Here is a 15,713-nt window from a genome sequence, read left to right as displayed (position 1 = left end):
AGAATCCGGACAGGCTAGTCTTGCACTGGCAACCACTTTCGTCAGCAAGTCAATCTTCAACCTTGAAGAAAATGATAGCACCATCTGCACTGATGACTATGCTGATGACTTCGCTCCAACCTTTTGCTTCATGGCAAAAGGTTCAAAGGTACCAAATAATGCCTCCTCCTCTGATTCAAGTGACTGTGAACCTGATAATTATAAGAAACCCAGTTACAGTAAACTTGCTATCATTGCCACTAAACAACAAACTGCCCTGGAAAAGCTTCACAAACTTCTAGATAAAAGTGATGATCTATTGAATGATGAAATGAACCTTACCCAAATCCTCACTGAAGATGTAAAAAGTCTTCAGTCTAGATTTGATAATCTTCAAGATCGTTATGATACACTCCTCACTGATCATGAGAAGCTTTCCTATGAATTTCTTCAAAGGAAGCTTGATCTTGAGAAGCTGAGGATGTCTCACGATGATCTTCGTATGGAAAATGATTCATTACTAGCTCAACAGATCAGCGCTAGTCAAGTTGAATTCATTCCTCCATGTCTTAAATGCATTGAACGCGAAACTGCTAATTCCTCACCAGAATCATCAAATGCTGCCATTGCTACAAATTCTTCAACTGCACCTGTTGTGTCTATTTCCTCATTTGAGGAAAACACAAATGTTACTGATGAAAATGTAGGGTTGAAGGAATTGTGCGTGACAGGCATATACAAAAGCCTCAAAGGACATCAAACCATTTGTGATGTGCTCAAAAAGCAGATCTTGAACAGGAACCCGAGGAAAGAAGGAATTGCCTTTGAGAGGAAATTAAATGCTGATGGATCTTATTGGAAACCTGAGCTGTATCCCAAAACCTCTTGGGTTGCTGCTACTGGGCCTCCTTTTGATCCATCTAATCTAACTGGTTTTTCATGTGAATTATCCTATTCCTCAGATGAGTCATTTGACTCCAACTATAAACTGTTCAAAAATCAATCAGGTGAAGTATTTGCTCGATATGTTGGAACTAATTGCAGGAATGGCCCTCCCTTGAGGAAAATCTGGGTTCCCAAAGGCTGTCTCGAAAATCTTCAGGTGAATGTCCTTATGACACCACCACTGAAGAATCAGAACCCCAGATCAAATTCCTCAGGAGGACCAAAGTCTTCAAGAGGATCAAAATCCTCAACTGGCCAAAACTATGCTCGTACCCGTGCTAATGCATCTAACATGCAGGGAAACTACAAGGAATATGAATATGAGCGTTACTCCTCAAATCATTATGTTCATAAATCCTCAAACCAGTTCTCTGCATATTCATATGAGTACTTTAATCCCCCTACTGTTAAGAGAAGTGCATTGGCTTCAATGCCACCTTTCTCATATGGTGCTCGCAGGATGATGAATGTTTTGCCACCCCTTCAGATGTGGGTGGTGAGGAAATCGAACTAATCACTTCTGCAGGTCAGGTCTCCAGATGAAAATAATCATCTGAAGAATTTGCTGGAGACCTGAGGAAATGCTTGATAGGACGCAAGCTAATGATTGATGAAATAGAAATATTTCACACGTCCGTACATTTCTGTTATGATGAAATTACTGATCTGTTGAAATTAGTATCATATTCTTCAAATCTGAAGCATATGAGATGGTAAGCTGTACTAATTCATCTGCAGAATGACAAACCCAAGAATACTGAGTGGGTTCTTGATAGTGGCTGCTCACATCACATGACTGGTGATAAAAGCTTACTGATGAATATGCCACTAACTCCATCACCTCTCAAGGAAATCACATATGCTGACAAAGGTAAAAGCAAGGTATTGGGACTTGGCAAAGTGGCTATTTCCAAGGATAGGCATATGGACAAAGTGATGCTTGTTGAATCCCTTGGTTTTAACCTCATGTCAGTCTCGATGCTTTGTGATCTTGATATGATTGTTATCTTTGGTAGATATAGATGTGTAGTCATTATGGAATCTGACAGATCCAAAGTCTTCGAAGGTGTAAGAAGAGGGGATTTGTACATTGTTGATTTCTCTACAGGTCCTCAACCAGCCACTTGCTTACTAGAAAAAACCTCAGAAGGATGGTTGTCGCACCGAAGACTAGGTCATGCAGGCATGAGGAATTTGCACACGCTCGCGAAGAAGAAGCATGTCATCGACATTGAATCAGTCAAATTCCTCAAGGATCATCTCTGCAGTGCTTGCGAATATGGGAAAATTACCAGATCCAAGCATCCCTCAAAGACTATCATGACCACTACACGTCCATTCGAATTGCTTCATATGGATCTATTTGGACCTACTTACTATGCCACACTAACCAATGCAACATCTTTATAAGGCTTCGTCATAGTTGATGATTATTCCAGATATACTTGGGTGCATATCATAGTGTATAAAACTGAAGTGCAGGAAATCTTTAAAAGATTTTCTTCAAGGGCCTCGACGAACTTTGGCATCAAGATCAAACATATCAGGAGTGATAATGGAACCGAGTTCAAAAACACTGGTCTTGATGATTATCTTGATGAACTTGGTATTACTCACGAATTATCTGCTCCTTATACTCCTCAGCAGAATGGTGTCGTCGAAAGGAAGAACATGACTCTGGTTGAAATGACAAGAACTATGCTTGAAGAATATCAGACTCCTCGTCGCTTTTGGCCTGAAGCAATCAACACTGCATGCCATATCATCAACAGGGTATATCTTCACAAATTCCTCAAGAAAACCTCATATGCACTCCTCACTGACAAGAAACCCAATGTAAGCTATTTCAAAGTCTTCGGTGCAAAATGCTGGATTAGAGATCCTCACCATAGCTCAAAATTTGCACCTAAGGCACATGAAGGTTTTATGCTCGGTTATGGAAAGGACTCGCACACTTACAGAGTCTTCAACAACTATCACAACAAAGTTGTTGAGACGGTAGATGTGCGGTTCGATGAAACTAATGGCTCGCAAAGAGAGCAATTGCCTTCTGATCCAGATAAGTTGTCTCCTGAGGAAGCAATAAAGCTCAAGCCTACTGAAGACATTGTCCCAACGGAGGAAATTGATGAAGAAACGATCCCCATCACTAATAAAAATCAAGAAGATGCTCCTGAGGAAATTGCACCAACACCACTTCCTCAGCCCAGACAAAATCCTCAACCAGCTCATCCGGGGATTGCAAATGAAGTAGAACTTGACAAAATCCTCAACGACATCAACGCGCCAGGTCCTCTCACTCGCTCAAAAGCTTCACACTTAGTTAAGTTTTGTGGGCATTTCTCCTTTGTATCCATCACATAACCCTCAAAAGTTGCTGAGGCTTTTCTGGAACCGGAGAGGATCCAAGCTATGCAAGACGAACTTCTTCAATTCAAGCTGAATGACGTATGGGAGCTCGTCAAACGACTAGATCCTCGCAAGCACAACATCATCGGCACCAAGTGGATTTTCCGAAACAAGCAAGATGAGGACGGTCAAGTGGTGAGGAAAAGGCACGACTTGTAGCCCAAGGCTACACCGAGGTTGAAGGGATAGATTTCGATGAAACTTTTGCACCTGTTGCTAGACTTGAAGCTATTCGAATACTACTTGCTTATGCTAATCATCATAACATCATCCTATATCAAATGGATGTGAAAATTGCATTCCTCAATGGTAAGCTTGAGGAAGAAGTATATGTTGCTCAGCCCCCGGGTTTTGAGGATCCAAAGAATCCAGACAAATTCTTCAGACTCAAAAAGGCTCTTTATGGTCTCAAGCAAGCCCCTCGGGCATGGTGTGATACATTGAAGGAATTCCTCATGAAGAAAGGCTTCAAACCTGGTTCACTCGATCCAACTCTTTTCACTAAATCCTATGATAATGAGCTATTTGTGTGTCAAATATATGTCGATGATATCATATTTGGCTGTACTGACAAACGATACAATGATGAATTTGCTTACATGATGAGTGAAGAATATCAGATGTCCATGATGGGGGAGCTGAAATTCTTCTTAGGTCTTCAAATTCGTCAACAAAGCAACGTAGTCTTCATATCACAGGAGAAATACCTCAAGGATGTTCCGAGGAAATTCGACATGCATGAATGCAAAGGTGCCAAGACTCCAATGCCTACCAACGGCCACCTCGGCACTGATGAAAATGGTAAAGATTTCGATCAACAGGTAGATCGTTCTATGATTGGCTCTTTATTGTATCTATGTGCATCTAGGCCAGATATAATGCTTAGTGTTTGCATGTGTGCACGTTTTCAAGGAAAACCGAAGGAATCACACCATAAGGCTGTGAAACATATTCTTCGATACTTAGCTCACACACCAACACTAGGATTATGGTATCCCAAGGGCTCAAATCTTCATCTGGTAGGGTATTCTGATTCCGACTATGCTGGTGACCGTGTGGATCGCAAGTCAACGTCTGGCACATGCCATTTCCTCGGAAGATCACTAGTTTGCTGGTCCTCAAAGAAGCAGAACTGCGTATCACTCTCCACTGCCGAAGCTGAGTACATTGTTGCTGGTTCTTGGTGTGCTCAATTACTATGGATGAAGCAAACCCTCAAGGACTACGGCATCAACATGAAAAATGTGCCTCTCTACTCTGACAATGAGAGTGCTATCAAGATTGCATACAACCCAGTACAACACTGGAAGACCAAGCACATCCAGATTCGTCATCATTTTCTTCGGGACCATGTCCTATAGGGAAATATCCTCATCGACCATGTGAAGACTGATGATAAACTGGCAGATATCTTCACTAAGCCCTTGGATGAGAAAAGGTTTTGCAAGTTGCGGTGTGAGCTAAATATCTTAGAATCTTCAAATGTTTTGTAAAAACATGCACACATCCTAACACTTATGCAAAATTGATGACTTAGATGTGCAACACATGATCAATCGATTTTCTTCAACTAATGAAGAATGTCACTCTGAATGTGAAGAAATCAACGAAGAAATTGATTCTCAGGGCCCTACGACAATTGTACGCGGCGTCTGTAATCAACATTCTTATATGGTGGGTCAAGCCACTGCCCAATGTGAAATTCCTCAAGTTAATTTTCTTCAAGTGTTCTATTTCCTCAAAATATGTTTTTCTTCAAAACAGATGTTCTTTAGTGTGATGATTTATCACAAAATCTTCAAAAAACACTTGATGACTTTCATTTGACTAGATAGACTGTGATTTCAAGTCCTCAACAGCATTCACTTATTGCTATTTCTTCAAGTTGATATTTCTGCTAAGTGAATGTGATCGGACCCTACATTCCCTCTATGCTATACTCATCCAGTCTATTCAATTCTTCATATGCGTTCTACTTGAAACTTTGTTCAAAATCCTCACTGCGTCCTTGTCAGCTGATGATTTTGTAACGAAAATCCTCAAATCTTCAAAAGTTGTTTCTTTAATACACAGTAACTGAACCCCACTTCCCACGATCTGATAACCACGATCTCCACTATCTCCATCGCACTGTTCGGGAGCTACACGTGTCCTGCGGAGACGTAGAGGCAGGGGCGGTTTGGTCCGAAATTTTCGCACCAACAGTAACTTTTGGCTATAAATATGTCCTTATCCCCCTTGGCATACTCTTCTTCGCTCCATCGCTCTCCTGCCACAGCATACACCACCAAACCCTAGCGCCATCGCTGGTAGTCTCGTCACCGGTGAGGAAGAGCTTCACTGCCTCGACTTCTCCGTCACCGGAACCACGCCGGAGTCGGACCATCTTCATCCGCCGCCGCCGTAGACGTCCTGTGTCGTCGGGTTAGGGTGCATTGGACACGCGACCGAAGAGCTTCTCCACACACACCCTTCTGTGTTCTTCGTGCGCACCTTCCAGGGTAAATAAATCCCATTTTTACCGCAAGGTTAGATCTAAAATTTTACATCTTCCATGTGAAATCTGTTTTTCCTCAAGAAACGATAAGCACTTGATTCCTCAAACACTGCCTATCACCACATCATTGATGAACTATGCTAAGCATCCAAGATTTTCACGAGATTCCTCAATTGTGCGAATTTTCGGATCTGTACAACTCTGGAACCCAAGAACAGTATGCTTAGGCAAATTCCTCAACCACTGGTTATATTCCTCAAACTGTCAAACTTTTTCATTTTCTTCAAATCTGAGAACGCATATGACCTCTCCAAATTCCTCGCAACTATACTCTGTTCACAGGTACACGCATGTCAGCTGATGAATCTCTCGGTTCTCATCACATTAACTCATTTGCAGCGTTTCTGGAAGAAAATCTTCAAGTCTCATCAGAATCCTCGAGAGTTCAATCTCATCAGCAAAATCCTCAGCTGAAGAAAATGGAGGATGACAGAAAACAGAAGGGAGGAAACAAACTTGAGCAGAACACAGCTGTGGATATCCCTGAGGATATCTACTTGGACTATTGCACGCGTGATGAAAATAAGACAATGGCAAAGAGAAAGATACGGCTGCAGAAGATAGAACGCCGATGGGCGAAGGAATGGAAGGAATACAGGTTTGTGACTCCCAAGTATGCGAAGAAATTCGCTCTGAAGCCCCCTGGCAGACGGGCCCCACTTGAGGATCATCAAGTAGCACATCCCTCAAGCCTCAAGACCATTGATGACTATCCAGATGAGAAGGAAAAGCATCTGGCCAAGCTCAAGAAGCAGGTAGAAGCTGCAGTGAGGAAATTCAATGAATCCTCAGTTGCTGCCTCAGCTGCTGCTACTTCCTCTGCCGCTGAGACCTCTGGTTCAGAAATTCCTCAAATACAGTCTGTGCCGTCAAAGCCAAAGGCTCCAAAGCCCCAAGAGAAGTCTGCTCAGGCATCAGTTACAAAACCCTCAGCATCAAAACCATCAGCGCCAAAACCCTCAGTGCCAATCTCCTCAGCTTCAAAATCCTCAGCACCACCACCAAAGCCTCAAGAGAAACCAGTACAGAAGCAAGTCATGAAGCCTATGACCGCCAGCTCCAGCTCCTCACTCCCAGCTGCAACCAGCTCGGAGACAAAATCTTCACCACCTCCTGTGAAGACTCAGGTGTCTGTTGAACGTGCAACTCTGCCAAGCCCTAGCAAAATCATCACCGTCCCGTCTGCATCAGAGGGCAGTGATGAATATGATGATCAAACCCTCCAAGCCATCATCAGAAACAAGCAGGAAAGAGTAGCTCAAGCATCAGGCAGTGCCATTCCTCTGGCCATGGATCCCAAGGTCCTCCTTGACTACATCAACATCTGGTATGAGGACCCAAACACTCCGCTTGATGATTTGAAACTCCCCCCTGGCATTAGCCACATGGTGGCCACTTTCATCAATGAAGCCAAGTGGAAAGAACAGCAGGCCAAGCAGGCCAAAGTTGCAAAGTTTAAAAGGAGAAATTCCTCAAGCAGAATCTCCTCAAATTAACTCCTGATGCACTGGGGTCAACACAGGCAGAGCTGAAGAAATTGACTGACAAGTACTCCAAGTTGTCAGATCGCAAAAGTCTCAAGAGCAATTTCATCAAGCTGGCCACTAGTGCTGTTGATGAATACAATAAAAAGGCTGCACCCCCAGCACCAACTTCTCAGCCCCTGATTGAGGAGCCAGCAGATGAATCTCCTCATGATGAGGAAACTCCTCAAGCTGAGGAAGTACACCAAGAAAGCTGTGTGGATGAACCGGCTATTGAAGAAATCATCATGGAAACTCATGCTGATGAATTTGCTGCAGCTGATGAGACTGCCCCTGACCGAGTTGCTTCGCCAAAGCAAGCTGATGACTCTGTTCCAGCTGGTTCCTCAATACCAGCTGAAGAATCTGTCAAGAAAACCCCTTCACCAAAAGCTTCAACGGTGAAGAAGATGACTCCGTCTGCATCAGACGTGAAGAAAACCAGGGCTGCTGAGAAGGAAGCCAAGAAGAGAAAGGCCTCCTCAACAGAAGAAGAAACAGAGGCCAAGCGCCTCAAAGCACTTGAAGAAACTGCTCCTCTGGACCCTGTGCCACTGAATGTCGCTCCTTCCTATGAAATGGTCATCATTGATGATCCAACAAAAAAGGCAGATGAGGAAATGAAGGATGCCGCCTCTGAGGAACACCCTGATGAGGAGATTCAGATAGACGAAAGTCCTCAGCCCTTCATTCCTCAGAAAGACATTGTTCAAGCATCAGCTGCATCAGCTGATGAAACTGCATCTGCCACCAAGCCAGCTGAGGAAGAACAAACTAAAAATCCTCAAGCGAATGAAATTCAACGCTCTGAGCAGAATCCTCAAGATGAGGAACATGCTGACCCAACTCTTCAAACTGAGCAAGAAGAAGCTATTCCTCAGCCTGATGCACAGCCAGAGCAAGCCCCTCAGCCTGAAGAACCAGCCGCTGAAATTCCTCACCCTGAGGAAAATGCTGAGGAGAATGCACCTGACCAAGACAATGCATTCATCGTGCTCAACCCAGAGACTGCCATTGTTGTCTCCCCTCCAATTCCTCAGCAAATCTTAAGCCAGTTCAGCGTCAGCCATTCTCCAAGCGTCCTAAGTTTCAAAAGGAAAACTTATTTGAAGAACGCATGTACTTCATTGGAGAGAACCCATATGACAAGCCTCAAATGAGGCATATGAACTTTTGGACTAGGAATCAGATGAACTACTATGCCTCTGTGCTCTGTGGACGAAACAAGATATTCCAGCACAGGCATATTCCTCATGTTGAACTTGAAGCAATACCTTGCCTGGAGCTAGTCCTCAGTGTACTCCATGAGGCTGGTTTACTCCCAATGTGCTCCGACATCTCTGACTGGAACAGCGAGCTAATTCTTCAGTTCTATCCCACTCTTCACATATCTGGCAACCCTGAAGACATTAACACTTGGGTGTTTGATTGGATGTCACAAAACACTCACTACAAAGCTCCTGCTACTGAACTCCTCAGAGAACTGCCTGTACCAATTCCCTCATAAGAGGTTGTGAAGCTTTATGGTGAGTGTGAGCTGCCCAATGGGATGATGGAAGTCCTCATGAAACCTTTGGCTGAAGGAAAATCTCCGAGAACAACCTTCCTCGTCCACGAGCTCAAGTACACACCCAGGTCTGTTTACAGAATCCTCTGCAGTGTGCTCGCACCGATCAAAGGCCATGATGATGAAGAAGATGTTATAGGCCTCATGAAGAATATCCTCTTCAACATTATCCATGGTATTCCTATCAACATCCATGATTTCTTCTTGAGGACTTTGGCCGACAATGCTATGTGTCCTTTTGATCACAAGATATATGCCCCATGGATCATGAGATTCATCAGGACAAGGACAGGCATCAACTTCCACGCTGATTTCCAAAACCATGTTGGTTATATGCCTCCTATCCGGGTCAACAAGAAGACATTCAAGTCCATTGAAGTAAAAGGCAAATCTATGATTGAAGAAGGCAGTAGGCCCCTTGATGGTCAGTTCAGAGAGCCAGAAGCTTATTCCTCATGGGATGATACTGAGACTCGTCCGGCAAGCCCCGTTCCTCCTCGCGTGATGAATACAAGAGAGCTCCTCCTCAGTCTTCACCAGAAGGTGGATCGCAATCACAAGTGGGTCAAACGCCAGTTTGGCGCCATTGTGAAAACCCTCACTGAAACACAGAACTCCGTGAAGCTCAACCGTCACTATTTGCATGAGGTGTTTGATCGCACCTGGGCTCCACTTGCACATCTGAAGACTCAGACTGAGCTTGAAGAAATGGACTTTGAGCGAGACTTTGAATGGTCGTGGCCTCCCAAGAAGAAGTTCAGTGCTAGACCTTGAAGACAGCTCCTTTTCTTCATTCCACACTGCTGAAACTGATGAAGAACAGCTCGACACTGCTACCGGTCCAAGGAAGAAGACTACTCCCAAGAAGCACCACGGCTCTTCCTCAACTGCCACGAAGTGAAGTCTTCACGGACGTTAGTCCTCAGCTTGTCCCTTTTTTCACTTGATGACAAAGGGGGAGAAACTTGAGAGTTAGTCTTCAAGCGGGATATTTTTGGGGCTTATGAACTATATTTAAGTTACAAACTCTTGGCTCTTCTGAAGTTTTTATGTAATGAGTTGTAACTTAAGCCCGATGGTACTCTGACGCTTTTGAACGTTTTTCTTCGCATGCTTATTCCTCAAGTTTTAATGCACGCATGCTGGAATTTGTCAGAAACCATTTGTCATCATGCATTTTTCATTTTCTTCATATGATATGTTACAAGTATGCATGATTTACAAGACTCAGGGGGAGATCTCCATGATATAAATCATCAATGTGCATTTGCTCTGAAAAGCAAAATCTTCAAGATATGCACATCTTCAGGGGGAGTCTCTCTGAATCTTGATTTCAAATTCCTCAAATGAGTATTTACACTTCATATTTACGATCCCTGTTGAAGACTTAACCTAATTGTCATCAACCACCAAAAAGGGGGAGATTGTAAGTGCATCTAGTGCCCCTTAGTGATTTTGGTGGTTTGAAGACTTATAGGTTAAGTATCTAATATCAAATAGGGCGCGGCTATGACATTCAGACACACCATCACACTATGGTGTTCCACATGGTATTAGTCGTGAAACATTTTCCACACTGTCTTAATTGTGTACCAAACTCGCAACTCAGATATTCATCTCTACGGTCATATCGTAGACAATTTATCCTCTTGTCATGATGATCATCAACTTCACTCTGAAATTACTTGAACCTTTCAATAATTCAGACGTGTGTTTCATCAAGCAAATTTACTAGTATCTACTCAAACCATCTGTGAAGTAAGAACATAATGATATCCACTGCATGCCTCAGCACTCATTGTATTGTGTAAGTGCATCTAGTGCCCCTTAGTGATTTTGGTGGTTTGAAGACTTATAGGTTAAGTATCTAATGTGTTTGTGAGTGTACACAGGATCTATAAGTCATTGAGGAGTTTGAGATATTTGAAGAGTATCGACCCCTAAAAATGTATGTCTTCAGTTGAAGAAATTGGTCTGAAGCTGAAGAAATGAATCGCGAGGAATCTGCGATGAAATTGATATTACTCATGAAGATACTGATATTGAGAAGTCCGGTGTGCCCTGAAGAAAATCACTCTGAAGAATTTGAAGGATGAAGATTAACACTTTCTGTTTTATTTTCTTCGCATTTGAGTAATAGGAACACCGTACTGTTAAAGGGGGTCAAAGTTACAATATGGAATGAATTTCCTCATGATGCTCAACCCAAGCCTAAATCCTACCAAAAGCCTCAAGTGAGGAATACGAGTGACATGAGGACTCTGATAGCTGAGGGTCCCGACCGTTTCGATAGCCACGCCAAGTCATTGGTATTATCCATTCCAACGGTCATATTATTTAAGGGCATAAGTGTCAAATCATGTCGGGATGCTCCCAGGCTATAAATAGCCACCCCCCACAACCACTAGCTGGTTGGCTGCTCCGTTAGAAACTGACACTTGTCATAAGAGCAACCCAATTCCTTAGAGCCTTCGAGAGTAATTCATCAGTGAGGAAATAAACCATACACCAAAACCACAAACCAAACCTAGTGATTGAGCATCACTGAAGAAGTTGTTCCTGTGTGGGACTGAAGCCTTTTACCTTTGAGGACTGTGCATCCTCCTAACGGTTAGGCGTCATGGTCTAGAGCTTTCCAGCAGTCAATTGTGGATCGCCGGGTGACCAAGTTTGTGAGGGTTTGGAAGTCTGCCCTGAAGACTTACCACGAGTGTTGGGCGAGGACTGTGTGTCCTTAGCTCAAGGAGAATACGGTAGGGACTGTGTGTCCCGGGACTGTGTGTCCTTTGGTTTCAATACCAAGCCGCTCCAAACCAGATGTACGACTGTCACAGCAGTTGGAACTGGGTCATCAACGATTGTCTTCACTGAGAAACGGGTTCTAATTCCTCAACTCCTTACTTTCCTCGTATTATGTGTTGATGACTTACACTGCAACTGTTTGAAGAATTTGCTGAAGACTTTCTCTGAGTTTCCTCAACCCCAAATTCTTCACGTCAGTTAATCCACATCTGTATTCTGCGTGCCTGCTCACTGTGCAATCTGTTTTCACATTCTTCACTCTAAAAAACTGTTGTTGTGAAACTTTGCACTTCTGATCCTTTACTGTTTTCCGCTGTAAGTTAGTCATCAGTGAGGAATTTCTTCAGTGATGAAATTCTAAAAATCTCCTATTCACCCCCCTCTAGTCGATATAACGCACTTTCATATTGCATACATAAAAAATGTGTTACTTCCAATAAGTTACTTTCTTGTTCCGTTTCACTAGAAAACGAGGCCTTCAGTCATCTTTCTCATGATTCGCATGTCTCAAGTGATTCAATATCAAGTGAGTCCAAATGATCCATCTGCATGGAGTTTCTTCATGCGTTTACACCGATAGGCATGGTTCGCATGTCTCAAATGATTCAAAAATGAGTGAGTCCAAAGATCCATCAGTATGGAGCTTCTTCATGCGTTTTACACCAATATGACTCGAGCGGCGGTGCCACAAGTAAGTGGTACTACCATTACTACTTTGTATCTTCTGGCATCAATATCATGAACATGTGTATCACTATGATCGAGATTCAATAAACCATTGAATGTATTTATTCAAGCAAATAGAATAACCACTATTCTCTTTAAATGAATAATCGTATTGCAATAAACATGATCTAATCATGTTCATGCTCAATGCAAACACCAAATAACATTTATTTAGGTTCAACACTTATCCCGATGGTAGAGGGATCGTGTGATGTTTTGATCACATCAACCTTGAAATTTCTTCCAACACACATCATCACCTCACCCTTGCTAGCACCCATTTATTATGTAGCTTTTATTTCGAGTTACTAACACTTAGCAACAGAACCGGTATCTAATACCCTTTGCTACTAGGAGTACTAGTAAAGTACACATCAATATCATGTATATCCAATATACTTTTTTCGACTTTGCTAGCCTTCTCATCTACCAAGTATCTAGAGTAGTTCCACTTCAGTGATCGTTCCCCTCATTTTAGAAGCACTTAGTCTCGGGTTTGGGTTCAACCTTGGGTTTCTTCACTAGAGCAGCAGTTGGTTTGTTGTTTCACGAAGTATCCCTTCTTGCCCTTGCCCTTCTTGAAACTAGTGGTTTTACTAACCATCAACAATTGATGCTCCTACTTGATTTCTACTTTCGCGGTGTCAAACATCGCGAATAGATCAAGGATCATCATATCTGTCACTGATATGTTATAGTTCATCACGAAGCTCTATAGCTTGGTGGCCATGACTTTGGAGAACTATGTCATCACGAAGCGATTGTTGTACTCAGAAAATCTCAGCACACGCTGCACGATTGAACTTTTCTCCCTTTCTTCGCAGGCCAAGAACCTTGTGGGAGGTCTCATACCTCTTGACATGGGCACGAGCTTGAAATCCCAATTCCAGCTCTTGGAACATCTCATATGTTCTGTGACGTTCAAAACATCTTCGGCGCCTCAATTTTAAGCCGTTAAGCATTATGCACTGAACTATCACGTAGTCATAAAAAACGTGTATGTGAGATGTTCGCAACATCCACAGACAAGGCTCGGGGTTCACAAAATCGAACGGTGCATTAAGGACATAAGTCTTCTATGCAGCAATGAGACAATCCTCATAAGGGGGAGGGCACGAGCTAGTACCATGTTGACAAGTAAAGATAGAAGTAGTATTATTATGAGCATGTTAATGACATAAAGCAAGAGTTTACTAAAACCCCGTCGAGTGCCACTAATGCCCGAGGGTGATGATGAGTTAGGTGGTCACTTTTGGTGAAGTGATGCACCCGGTATTGGTGTGAGTATGGTTTCGGAAATGGGATTAGATTTATGATGTGCCGACCGTCCCAACCTTACCAGTACAACCACGTTACCCCTTATGGGACGGGGCTATGTTAATTACTCTGGTCGGTGCTAGCAAAGAGCCATATTACTAGTGGCTGGAGTGATGTGTGGTCACTCTCGTGATGGGTTCGTGCCGGGTAGGACGACTATGCCATTTTTATGAGTTCCAGTCACACCGTTGGTCCCCGCATGGTTGGTACTGTCCAGAGTTGGTGCTTGTAAGACGTACAACATGTGGGCTGGGTACCAATCGAGTGGACCTCTTTGTCTAGTATCGTCAGGGGAAAGACATTGATCGGGTACTTACCTCGGGTATGTGATATACGGCGAGTCGTGGATGACACGGAAGTTTCCCGGATCTCGTGGGTCCAGCGTACTACCTTTGCAGAGTGTAAACTATTCGAATAGCCGTGTCCATGGTCAAGGACAGTTGGGTAATCCTGCTTAAACTACGTCCAGTTGTTTCCGCATAAACCAAGTGTGTGTGAGTGTGTGTGTGTGGTGTTGAGAAATGTGTTGCTATTATAGCAATGATATGACCAAGTTTGGTGACTTGGCATATAGGGTGAACCCGGATGGCTCAGCCCTCGACAGATATATTGATATCTATAACCTGTTCTTCAAAAGTAATTCTTTAACTTGATGCATATTCATGATCATTCCACCCAGATGAGTTACACTAAAGTTGCATGATATTGTTATCCTTCACTTTCGTTGATTATACCATGGTATGTTTGCGAGTACATTCAAAGTACTCATTGGCTTGCCACTGGTTATGTTATTGACCATACATGGAGGGACCGGAGTTTGGAGATGAGTACGTCTTCCAAGACGCCCCTGCGAACTAGGACGCTTCCAAGTCAGAATGCCTGTCGGTGTAGGCTGGATGGCATGGGCACCCGCTTAGCCCTTGTTTGCCGCTATTAGTGTATACGAGTGGTTTAGCCTTAGGTTCTGTCATGTGAACTTGACCCTTTGGTCATGTGTTGTAATAATCGGTACTTGGATGTAAGACTCTTTTATTCGGTATCTGTGTTCGGTGAGCATTGATCTCTGGGATCACTGAGCACGGCGATTCTTGACTAGTAAGTCGGTGTCCCCACAGAGCTGGTATCAGAGCCATCCTGACTATAGGAAGCCTTAGGTAGCATGGACGATAGCCGAAACGATTAGTGCACTTAAGATTGACCCGAGAACCGCACCCCCTACATATTTCTAACCCTCTCCTCTACACCTTGTAGATGGCTGTTGTACCTGAGATGCTTCTGGAAACGGGCTTTCCTCTGCTTTTGAGTGATCGCCTCAAGAAGGGTCAAGTGCATCGCACGCCCATCTTCCTCTACCACGAATACTGGGTCAACGCTGACACCAAGGAGTATCACATGGACGTGATAGTGAAGGATAACGACTCCCCAACTAGCTGGTTCTTTGAAGGGCCACAGATGGAGGATCTGATGTTGGCCGTGGAGACTGCAGCACGAGAGGCACTCGTGCGACTCCGCGACATCCTTCCTGAGATGGCGGACGAGCCAGCTACTCGTCACCTACCTTTTGTTAAAGATAAGGTAGACGGGAGTTGGACACTCCACCCCTCATCCGAGAACGGGACGCCGTTAAGGTTTCAGACCTACTTCAGTCTCTCCTCACACACCTTGACGAATATTTTGATCAAGGAGTCGGCTAGGACCCGCCAAGAGCTACACCAAGTCAAGGACCTACTTCGTATGGAGGAGATGAAGAACTGCAAGGTGAAGAAAGAAGGAGCACCCGTAATATCACCTGGCTTTGCCTTCCGATGAGGAATACCCCCGCTTCAGGTCGTTCCTCTTCAGATTCGTCGTTTAACCGCAGAAGAATACACCGAACTCTTCGCTACCT

Source organism: Hordeum vulgare, chromosome 5H (genome assembly GCF_904849725.1).
Source record: "Hordeum vulgare subsp. vulgare chromosome 5H, MorexV3_pseudomolecules_assembly, whole genome shotgun sequence".
NCBI classification, from domain to species: Eukaryota; Viridiplantae; Streptophyta; class Magnoliopsida; order Poales; family Poaceae; genus Hordeum; species Hordeum vulgare.
Note: the sequence above shows the minus strand (reverse complement) of the source record.